General features: G+C 59.8%; 1 protein-coding gene across 4 annotated transcripts in view; it reads right to left on the bottom strand.

Annotated features, from left to right (window-relative positions):
• The window catches only part of PAPLN (papilin, proteoglycan like sulfated glycoprotein), a 46,073-nt gene extending 44,442 nt beyond the window's left edge, over positions 1–1,631 (bottom strand). For 3 of the 4 annotated variants that reach the window (XM_062181393.1, XM_062181391.1, XM_062181394.1), the window contains exon 1: positions 1,553–1,631. The gene's annotated coding sequence lies outside the window, so the exon portion shown is untranslated. Of the gene's footprint in view, positions 1–115; positions 376–1,552 lie in introns of those variants that run through there. The other variant, XM_062181392.1, reaches the window with a different exon arrangement.
• Positions 1,632–9,881: the final 8,250 nt, after the last annotated feature.

A 9,881-nucleotide genomic window follows, 5' to 3' on the forward strand; every position in this document is an offset into this window, starting at 1 on the left:
GAGAACCCAGTGCGCGCGCAGTTGTGGGAGAGCCCGCGCTCACCCAGCACCGGCCCGAGTTCCAGAACAACTTGTTCCAGGGAAGAAAGAGAGGGCAATTAAAAATGGTGCTCACGTGTTGAAAAACGAAGTTCAGAACCAAGCAATCGACCGCTGCTTTAATTCAGCCAGCGGCTCCTTTCCAAAGCCATTACCGCGGCTGCTTCAAAACAGCTGATAGTCATGGAAAACATCACTAAAATAGACTTTTTTAGAAGTCTCTGAAGCCACTTGAAATTCAACTGCTTAAAAAAAATAATAATGCACTGGTTGTATCCTGCTGTAAACCCAAGTCAGCGAGAGCGCTTCGCAGGCAAGCTCCGCAGTCAGCGTGCGGGCCCTCCCGCCGGAGGGTGCCGGCGCGGCGTGGGCGTGGGCACGCGTGCGGGGCGCCTGCGGGGAGTGAGACCTGTGCCCGTGCAGTGTGTGCACGCGTGCGTGCGTGCAGCCGCGGCGGGGCGCGAGGGGTGTTCGTGCGCGTGAGCAGGCGGTGGGGGGGTGCGGTCCAGTGTGCGCACACAGGGCACTTCGCGTGCGTGTGCGTGCGTGTCCCGGCGTCGGACCCGGACAGGAGCAACATGCGCTGTTCCGCACAGAACATTCAACAAGCACCGACTCGCGCGTTTAAATTCTAAAATCTGTAAATCCACCCTTTTTTTTTTTAAGTACAGGATGACCTCAGTTTACAAGGATCAAGCCCAAGCCGGGTTCAGCACCGTCTCTCCCGCGCCGTGAGTCACTCGTCATTACTTTCGTAGCCCCATCAGGGATTCCCGGGGTGGGCCGGGGTGAGCGGCGGCTTGCGGCCTGCCCCTGCCCGCGCGGCACCTGCCCCCGCACGGCACCGCAGCAGCGCGGGCCCCGGGGAGCCAGACACGGCCGGAGGGCAGGGCTCCCGCGGGCGGGAACGCAAGTCTGGGGCCCGGGGCACGAACGGCGGGCGGCGCGGCGCGGCTCTCCGCCTCCCCGCACTCCTGCGCGCTGCCCACCTGACCCGGGCCCGCGGGGGCCGGCGCGACGCCCTTCCCCGGCACCTCGCCCCGACGGGGCGCCCCGCGTCCGCACCCCGCAGAGCGCCCCGTGCACCCTCGGTGCCGGCTCCCGCGGAAAGCCCGGCGGGTGCTCCCGGGCTCGGGCGCTCCAGGTCCTCAACCCCGACGCCCCTTCCGGGCCTGGCTTCGGGGACGCCCGCGCGTGCGGAGGTCCGAGGAGGCCGGAGACGTGGGCTCCGGGCCGCCGGGGTGGGGTCCGCCCGGCCCCAGCCCCGGTTCCCCGCGCTTCCTGCCCGCCGACGCCCCCCACGCACCCCGGGCCGCCCGAGGGCGCGCGGGGCCAAGGGGGCCGGGGCCTGCGCCCACCTCGGCGCAGTCTCCTGGGCGCCTCCTCACTTTCTCCCACACCGCAGTGGCCGCGAGCCCCGCGGGGCAGCTTCCCGCGAAGCGCCGGGGTGCGCCCGCGGGGCCCCCCCCCTGTCCCCCCCCCCCCCCCCCCCCCCCCCCCCCCGCTTTCCTACCGGTCTCCGCGCGCCGGGAGCGCAGCGCCGCCAGGGCCGGTCCGTCGGTGCGGGGCCCCAGATCAAGCCCCGGAGGTCGGCCCGGCGTCGGCGCGGAACGCCCGGGAGGCTGGACTTCCCCTGGCCGCCTCTGCCCCGCCCCATCTCCTCCCCCCCAGCCCTGCCTCCGCCCAGCCTCAGTCCCAAGGGAGGCCCCTGTGGTCACTAGGGCTGCCCCAGGCTACCAGCCTCTTGGGGCTAAGCCAGGTGCCTGCTCATTCCTGCCCTGGATCTGTGCCAGTCACCTTCCCAACCCCAGTGCCCTTGACCCAGGTCCTCCCAGCCCGTGCCACATGCCCTCCTCTCCACACCTGTGCTACACCCACCGCACCTCTGCTCCAGCCGGGGGTCCACACACCTGCTGCTGTCTCCCACCTTCCTGCTTCCCCTTCTGCCTAGAATGCACTTTCCAAATCCCTGCTGCCTCACAAACTCCTACTCATCCCTCAAAACCCTGGCCACATGTCACCTTGTTTGGAGCCCTCCCAAGTCACCCCAAGCAGAGATGGTGCACCCCTGCTGCTCCTGTCTCTGGCCCCTGGCTGCTGCAATTCTGTGGCGTGTGGCACAGGGGAAGCCTAAGTCTATCCGACCCAGCTGTAGGCCCCCAGAGCAAGGCCAGGGCACTAGCGGGCCTCAAGGTAGGTGCTCAGTAAGTGTGATAAATTCAGTTTCCTTTCCTGGTTGTCTTGTTTCTCACCAAGCCACTCCTTCCCTGCCATTCCTTTTTGGAAACTGGAATTCAGCCATCCTTAGGATAATAGCACGACTAGGCGCAGGGGAGGTGGGAGTCATCCTTCCCCACCTTCTTCTGCCTTGAGCCCCTCCAGCCCAGGTGCCGATCACGGCTCCTCGGCCCTCCTGTGGGCAGGTGAAATCACTGGTGGGAAGCCCAGCCGCTGCCGAGACCCCCGCTCCCACAGCCCACCCCAGGCCCTGCTGAGCCGGGGAGAGAGGAGCAGCAGCTGTGTGGGAGTGGCAGGGCGGGAAGGAGGCCCACTCCCCGCCCCTCCCGGGGGGCTGCTCGGAGCTGGGTCAAGGTCCCTGTTCTGTGTGAGGAGTGAGCTCCTGGAGCTGTCTTCCCGGCCTGCTCCCCAGCTCGGGGCTTTCTCACACCCCGCAGCCAGGTTCCAGAAGTTACCGGCGTGAGTCAGAACTTCCCAGGCCTCTGCTCTCTGCCTTCCTAAGAGAGAGGCAGTGAGCACAGCCCCCAGCACGTGATTGGCACCCAGAAGCCCAGTGGTCTGGAAAGGAGACCCCAGGTGCTGGTGCAGGCCCTGCCCTTGTGCCCCTCCAAGGCTGCATTGGCAGACCCCGCCCCCAGCCCAAGCAGCAGGATGGCAGAAGCCGGGAACCCCGGGACTTCTCATTGCAGCAAGCCAGTGAACAGGGCCATACTTGTTGTGCTGCGGACTCTAGGAGACCCTAGCTTCTGACTGCTATGGTAGCAGAAGTTGCCATCTAAGAGGAAGACTCGCAGCTGCAGCATCTTTAGTTAGGGTGAGTTTTCCTTCCAGGAGCTAATGGGTCTTCCGGGCAGGTGATTTTGCATTTCTGGGTGGAGCTGGGGAGCCTGCACTGCCTTTAGCTGTGGGACTTGCCCAGTGTCCTGGGGCGACCCTCCATAATATCCCTCCTTAAGCTTCAACCTGCTCACTGGAGTGAAACCGGCTGGATACAGGCCTGGATTGTAGGTGCCGGGCAGCGTCAGGCCCCAGTCTGCTAGCCTCCCTCCCCCAGCTCCGAGGTCCCTGCCCTGCTTCCTGAGAATAAATCGGTCCACAAAATCCACTCCCGAATGGAGGGAGAGGCGGAAAATAACCCCCACCTGTGAGCAGCCCGCTCGCAGAACGGCAGGTCCCTGAAGAACATGGAGTAAGCCACTTCCGGCAGCGCTGGCATCCATATGGGCCCAGTTCGAATCCCAGCTGCTCCACTTCCAATCCAGCTCTCTGCTATGCCTGGGAAAGCAGTAGAAGATGGCCCAAGTGCTTAGGACCCGTGTGGGAGACCCGGAAGAAGCTCCTGGCTCCTGGCTTTGGCCTGGCCTCGGTCATTGTAGCCAATTGAGAGTGAACCAGTGGGTGGAAGACCCCTCTGTCTCTACCTCTCTCTGTAACTCTGCTTTTCAAATAAATAAAATAAACCTAAAAATAAATTTGTATTCATTTATCTGATAGGCAGAAAGGAGAGAGAGACAAAGCACCCTTCTGCTGGTTCACACCCCCAAAAATCCACAAGGCCCTGGCTGGGCTGAGCCAGAGCTGGGAACTCAGTCCTAGGTTCCCGCGTGGGTGGGAGGCCACTGTCCCCGCCTCCCAGGGTGTGTGTTAGGAGCAGCTGGCATCAGGAAGCAGAGCCAGGGACCGAACCAGACCTCTGACGTGGGCATCCTAACCAGAGCGCCTGCACTGAGCTGCACGCTTTAAATGTTCAAGATGGGACATTTTAAAAAATATTTATGTGTAAACAGATGTTTATTTACTTATTTGAGAGAGACAGTACAGACAGAGGGAGACAGAGATGCGTTAGCAGGAAGTATGGATCCAAAGCGGAGCAGGCAGGCCTCGGACTGGCCCCTGATACAGGGTGTGGGGGTCGCCGTGGCGGCGGGGTCGCTGAGCCGCACGCGGGTGCAGGACGTGAAGTCTGTGTTGTGTCTAGCTCACTAAATGACCAACAAATACGCCACGGCGCCAAGAGGAGCGCTGTGCGTCCTGCTCGGAGACGCACCTGACAGAGGAGCCTCTGCCCTGCGTCCGAGGCCTCCAGCCTCCCCCTTCCTCCCGTCCTCCTAGAGTCGGGGGCCCCCCGGATGGTGACCAGCAGCGCGGCGCCCCTGTGCCGTGGGGGCCGGGGCAGGGCGACCTCTCATCTGCAGAGTGGGGCCACGGCCGCTGAGCACCCCGGGGGGCGGTGCTGGCAACGCGCCCGGCACCGTGGCATTTCTGGAGCAGGTGCCTTCCTGGGGTGTTGCTTGAATGTGGGCGCAGCGTGAAGACCTGCACTTTCTCGCCGGCTAACGCCCCGAGCAGCTCAAAGTCTTTATTGTGACTTCCATTTCTAGACCCTAAGCAGCTCAACCTACATGGATGCGCCTGTCCGAACTGCGCCTGCGTGCGCGCTTGTGCCCGCCCCCTCATGCATATTCATGTACTCCTATAATAAAGAGCTCAGGGCTGGCGTTGAGGCACAGTGGGTTAATTAATTTAAGTCCATGCCTGTGGCGCCGGCCTCCCATACTGGAGCACCAGTTGGAGTCCCGGCTGCTCTGCTTCTGACCCAGCTCCCTGCTATGCACCTGGGGAGGCAGAGGAGGATGGCCCCAGTGCCTGGGCCCCTGCGCCCACGGGGGAGACTGGATGGGGTTCCTGGCTCCTGACCCAGTGCTGACCATTGTGGCCATTTGGGGAGTGAACCAGTGGATGCAAGTGCGCACTTTCTCTAATAAATAAATAAAAATTAAGTAAGTAGCTAAAACTACCCAATTTCCCTGCTCCAGGAGTCACACTTTAGAAAGGATTCCCTGTGGTCCCCTTATTTGCTGCAAACAAATGACTTTGCGTGACAACTCCCCGTGGTACTCAGAAATCCCCAGGAAGCAGGCCCACGAGCATGGGCGGCCCCCCCCCTGGTGACACACACCCAGGACGACCCACACTCGCCTCAAGACCATGCAGCCGGGTCCTGGGGCGGCGGAGCGGGGAGACTCGTGTTTGCATTCGCCCCGGCCACCTGTTTATAAACAGGGGTCTCTCAAGTGGGTACAGCCTGCACACAGGGACAGAAGCCGCCCTGTGTTTGTTCTTACTCCAAACACATTCCGCACGGGAGTCCCCTCCCCACCCCGCCAGCCACTTTACCTCCGAGGGGAGGGAGTGACGGGGTCCCCGGGGCCCGGCCTGTGCGTGGGGGGCCCTCATTCGCTGCCCTCCCCCTGCCAGGTCTGGGCTCACCCCGAGGTGAGTGGTGAAGAGAACATGAAACTTCAGGGAAACAGAGGCCCCAACCCCAGGGCAAGGAGGGGGCGGGGGGGGGGGGATGAGAAAACCCGGCACTGGTGGGAGCTGGGGGGGAGCCAAGGGCGGGGCTGCTGCAAACATCTGGGCTGGCCCGGGTCCTGGCGGCAGATGGGGCCAGGCTTGTCTACAGTCCCAGGGCAGGGGCCCCTCGGAGGGGGTGGCGGGCCTCGCCCTGCTCCCACGCCGGGAAGCTGGAGCCCTGCCCGAGCTGGGGAGACGCTGGGATGGAGCCCATCACCCGGCCCCGGGCTGCTTGCACCCGGCTCCAGCAGACTTGGCTGTGCCTCTCGGGAAGATCAGCACCACCTCCGCTCACAGGGGTGGCTGCCAAGGTGCCGGACCCAGCCACAAGGATGGATGCACCGCGCTGCGCTGTCCCTGCGCACCTCTCCTGGTGAAGGCGGTGAAGTCACTTGCTTTCTTTCTTTTAAAAAACTTTTTTTTTTTTTTTTTTTTTTTACAGGCAGAGTGGACAGTGAGAGAGAGAGAGAGAGAGAGAGAGAGAGAGAGACAGAGAGAAAGGTCTTCCTTTTTGCTGTTGGTTCACCCTCCAATGGCCACTGCGGCCGGCGCATCGTGCTGATCCAAAGCCAGGAGCCAGTTGCTTCTCCTGGTCTCTCATGCAGGTGCAGGGCCCAAGCACTTGGGCCATCCTCCACTGCCTTCCCGGGCCACAGCAGAGAGCTGGCCTGGAAGAGGAGCAACCGGGACAGAATCCGGCGCCCCGACCGGGACTAGAACCCGGTGTGCCAGTGCCGCAAGGCGGAGGATTAGCCTGTTGAGCCACGGCACCAGCCTCTTTTAAAAAATTTTTATTAATTGATTTGAAAGTCAGTTACGGGGGGGGGGGGGGGATTTTGTATTTGTTGGTTCACTCCATAGATGGCTGCAATAGCGGGTGCTGGACCAGGAGGGAGTCAGAAGCCAGGAGCTTCCTCCAGGTCTCCCACATGAGTGCAGGGGCCCAAGCACCCAGGCCATCAGGAGAGAGCTGGATCGAAATGGAGCAGCTGGGACTAGAACTTGTGTCCGTGTGGGATGCTGGTGTGGCAGGCAGCTTTATCCGCTGGGCCACAGCACCGGCCCCTGTGAAGTCACAACGCGTCTCTGACTTATCTCATGGAGGACCTATGGCGTTAGAGGGGAAAGGAGGTTTCCAATGCCTGCCAGGGAGGGGAACACGGCCCCCAACCCCACCCCAGGGGAGGACCCAGGTCCCTGCCTCCTCGCTAGAACAGGCTGCTCTGGGGCCATCCCCATGGGCTCATCTGGCACCAAAGTGGTGCCCTGCCCTGGTGTGGAGGGCGGTAGGCAAGGGCACCAGAGCAGATGGCCGGTGTTCTCAACTGCACGTTAGCCTGGGCGTGGACCAGAGGCCCCTAGTGCACCGTTTGAGTATCAGAGGACCTGGGGAGGGGGCACTTTGACTTTTGCTTTGGTTTGCATTTCCCCGAAGCCTGGCCCTGGAAATCCATCCAGGTCTCCCAGGCAGTGGCGGGACCTCAAGTACTGGAGCTGCTTCCCAGGCGCACTAACAAGAGCTGGACTGGAAGCAGAGGAGCTTGGACTGCAGGCTGCTCTGATAAGGGATGTGGGTGTCCCAAACTTTGGCTTAACCTGCTGCGCCACATCGCCAGTCCCCAGCCGAGGACAGTTCCTTAAACCACAACTCCAGGCCTGCACAGTCTGAATGGAACACTACCATTGGCTGCAACCTCTCATTTCTCCTCCGCCCCACCACCCCCATTTGAATCTCCCGCTTTTTTCACTTTATGTTAAGATAAAAATGGGAGGGCCAGCATTGTGGTGCAGCAGGTTAAGCCACTGCCTGCAATGCCAGCATCCTATGTGGGCTCTGGTTTGAGTCCTGGCTGCTCCATTTCCGATGCCTAATGTGCCTGGGAAGACAGTGGAAGAACCCCTCACCCAAGTGGGAGAAGCAGCTCCTGGCTCCTGGCTTCAGTCTGGCCTAACCCTGGCCGTTGTAGCCATTGGGGGAGAGAACCAGTGGATGGAAGCTCGCTCGTTCGCTCGCTCTCTCTCTCACTCTGTAACTCTGCCTTTCAAATTAATAAATACATCTTCTTAAAAAAAAATAAGAATAAAAATGCTGTTATAAATTAAAAGAAAACCAGAGGCCGGCGCCGCGGCTCACTAGGCTAATCCTTTGCCTTGTGAGGCCGGCACACCGGGTTCTAGTCCCGGTCGGGGCACCAGATTCTGTCCCGGTTGCCCCTCTTCCAGGCCAGCTCTCTGCTGTGGCCAGGGAGTGCAGTGGAGGATGGCCCAAGTGCTTGGGCCCTGCACCCCATGGGAGACCAGGAGAAGCACCTGGCTCCTGCCATCGGATCAGCGCGGTGCGCCGGCCGCAGCGCACCTACCGCGGCAGGCATTGGAGGGTGAACCAATGGCAAAGGAAGACCTTTCTCTCTATCTCTCTCTCTCACTGTCCACTCTGCCTGTCAAAAAATAAAAAAGAAAAATAAAAAAAAAAAGAAAACCAGAAATGCATAGGTGCTAGCTTTGAGACTGGCTTGATTCTTTTCTTCCTTAGGGCATTCCAAACAAGGTGAGAAAAAAAAAAAAAAAAAAGACTTCCAAACTTATAGCTTTGGAAATTACAGCAGCTCCATGGCAACCAACAATCTAGACACCTAGGAGTCATCCCTTTTGGAAATATAAAGTTAGGTTTGCCTGGCTAACAATCGCTTAGGTGATGGAACTGTTGATTAAGAGAGTGATGGCCTAAGGGAAAAGAACCAGGTAAGTGGGCAGAAAAGCTAGGCTGGCCGATCAAACAAGCCAAAACCTTGGGCTCAGACCAGTAATAAAAGGTATGTCTGTCTAGTATAGAAAAAAAATTTTTTTTGACAGAGTGGACAGTGAGAGAGACAGAGAGAAAGGTCTTCCTTTTTGCCCTTGGTTCACCCTCCAATGGCCGCTGCAGCCGGCACATCTTGCTGATCTGAAGCCGGGAGCCAGGTGCTTCTCCTGGTCTCCCATGGGGTGCAGGGCCCAAGGACTTGGGCCATCCTCCACTGCCTTCCCGGGCCATAGCAGAGAGCTGGCCTGGAAGAGGGGCAACTGGGATAGAATCCGGCGCCCCAACCGGGACTAGAACCCGGTGTGCTGGCGCCGCAAGGCGGAGGATTAGCCTGTTAAGCCATGGTACCGGCCAAAATATTGTTTTTTAAAAATACTTATTTATTTGAAAGGCAGAGTGAAAGGAAGGGAGAGGGACAATTTTCCCTCTGCTCCGTCACTCCCCAAATGGCTGCCATGGCAGGACAGGGCAGAAGCCAGCGCCCAGAACCCCATCTGTGTCCCAGCTGGCTGTGAGGACCGTCAGCCACGGCCTGTCCAGCACAGCAGGTGCTGCGTTAGAGGCAGCATGCCCACAGTTAGAAGCTGGTGTCGCCAGCAGCAACGTAACCCACCGCCTACAATGCCAGCCCCTAAAAAGTGTGGTCTCACACAGAACAAAAAAGCTGACGTTTCACAGTCGTGTGTGTGTGTGTGTGTGTGTAGGGTGCAACCTGGGGGGTGTTTCCTCACTCCCACGGACTGGCCAGGCCAGCTCGGCAGACATGACAAAGAAGAACGTGTTACTAAAACACCACGCCACCTCAGGAGCCCGTTTTTCTCACACAATTCAGCCATCCTAACTGACGTGTCATCATCTGAGAGATTAACCACCAAGCTCATCTGAGAGTTGAAAAGCAGAGCGAGGGGAGAGCCTTTTGAGATCCACATGGTGGGGCCAGCACAGTGGTGTAGTAGGTTAGGCCTCTGCCTGCGGCGCCAGCATCACATACCGCGGCCCGTTTGAGTCCCGGCTGCTCCTCTTTCGATCCAGCTCTCTGCTATGGCCTGGACAATCAGTAGAAGATGGCCCAAGTCCTTGGGCCCCTGCACCCAAGTGGGAGACCTGGAAGCAGCTCCTGGCTTCAGATCAGCCCAGCTCCAGCCATTGCAGTCATTTGGGGAGCGGACCAGTGGATGGAAGACCTGTCTGTCTCTCCATCTGTAACTCTGCCTCTCAAATAAATACAGATGAAAAGAGAGGAGAGGGGAGAGAATCGCACTTGGGTGAAAGCTGCATCCCCAGGGATTTGGTCCTCGGCCTTCCCAAGACTGTCCAGGGCAAATGCAAAGCCTTACAGGTCCTCTCCTCTGGCGCCAGTGGGCCGCTCTAACCATGCAGCGCCGTTTTGGAGATATAACTGGACGTAGCTGTCATGTTGTACACCGTGAGTTTCTATTGTCAT

This window comes from Lepus europaeus, chromosome 22 (genome assembly GCF_033115175.1).
Source record: "Lepus europaeus isolate LE1 chromosome 22, mLepTim1.pri, whole genome shotgun sequence".
Classification (NCBI taxonomy): domain Eukaryota; kingdom Metazoa; phylum Chordata; class Mammalia; order Lagomorpha; family Leporidae; genus Lepus; species Lepus europaeus.